This window comes from Fopius arisanus, unplaced genomic scaffold (assembly GCF_000806365.1).
Source record: "Fopius arisanus strain USDA-PBARC FA_bdor unplaced genomic scaffold, ASM80636v1 scaffold00010, whole genome shotgun sequence".
In the NCBI taxonomy this organism is placed as follows: Eukaryota; Metazoa; Arthropoda; class Insecta; order Hymenoptera; family Braconidae; genus Fopius; species Fopius arisanus.
The window spans coordinates 597,213-598,114 of record NW_011887749.1 but is presented as its reverse complement, the minus strand read 5'-3'; positions in this window follow the sequence as shown (position 1 = coordinate 598,114).

Here is a 902-nt window from a genome sequence, read left to right as displayed (position 1 = left end):
GAATTATATTGGAATTATATCTAAACACTCGATAAAATATATAAAAACAAAAAAAATAAAGATGATACTAATTAATAATTCTTATCAAATGGCAGAAAAGCAACGTGGATGGCTCCTAGTCCGGAAAAATTTGTGGAAGCTTCCCTGAAGACTGTAGGAATCGAGTCCAGAACGACTGGATATCCACCGCACTGTTTGATAATAGGTTTTGTCAATGGTCTTCGCTGTGTTTGTGAAAGAGGTGCCATTTGGCTCGTATCTAGAACAATGATGAACATCCGAGGACGAGCTTTACGACGAAAAAAGGAGAAAATTCAAGTCGAAGATGAAATAACTGAAGTGCCAAGAAGAGGCGAAATTCCAATCGAGTGAAATTATTTCGGTTCAATCGATCTTGCTCAACTGATTAATTCTTATTTCCCCCTATTAATTAGACCTGTACAGTAGTAAATCAAGTGTTTTCATAATTCACCAATGAAATTTATAATAAAACAATGAATTCTCATTATTTTAAATGCAGACATTTAAATTTTTCGATGACAATGCGGTGTCACTGGGGTCAACACTATAATACACTTAATGTCTGTCATACGAGTCCGATGTTTATTTATTCATGATGAGAATTATATACCGGATGTGATTAATGCGAGTCAGCGTCAGCAGTTTGAGAATCCATTGAATTAACGTTTTTATTAGGGCAAATTTATAGCCTCAATTTCAATTTTCAATTCACAGCATAAATATACTTTCGTTTCATTTATTTTTCACTGATCATGCGATATGAACGCCGAAATTATTCCCCACGATCGGCATTCATACATTTAAATATGGTAATGTAATAGTAGGTCAATTCCCTTTTTAGTGCATGTGAGGGTCACTTTAATTACATCGGAAAAGAACTT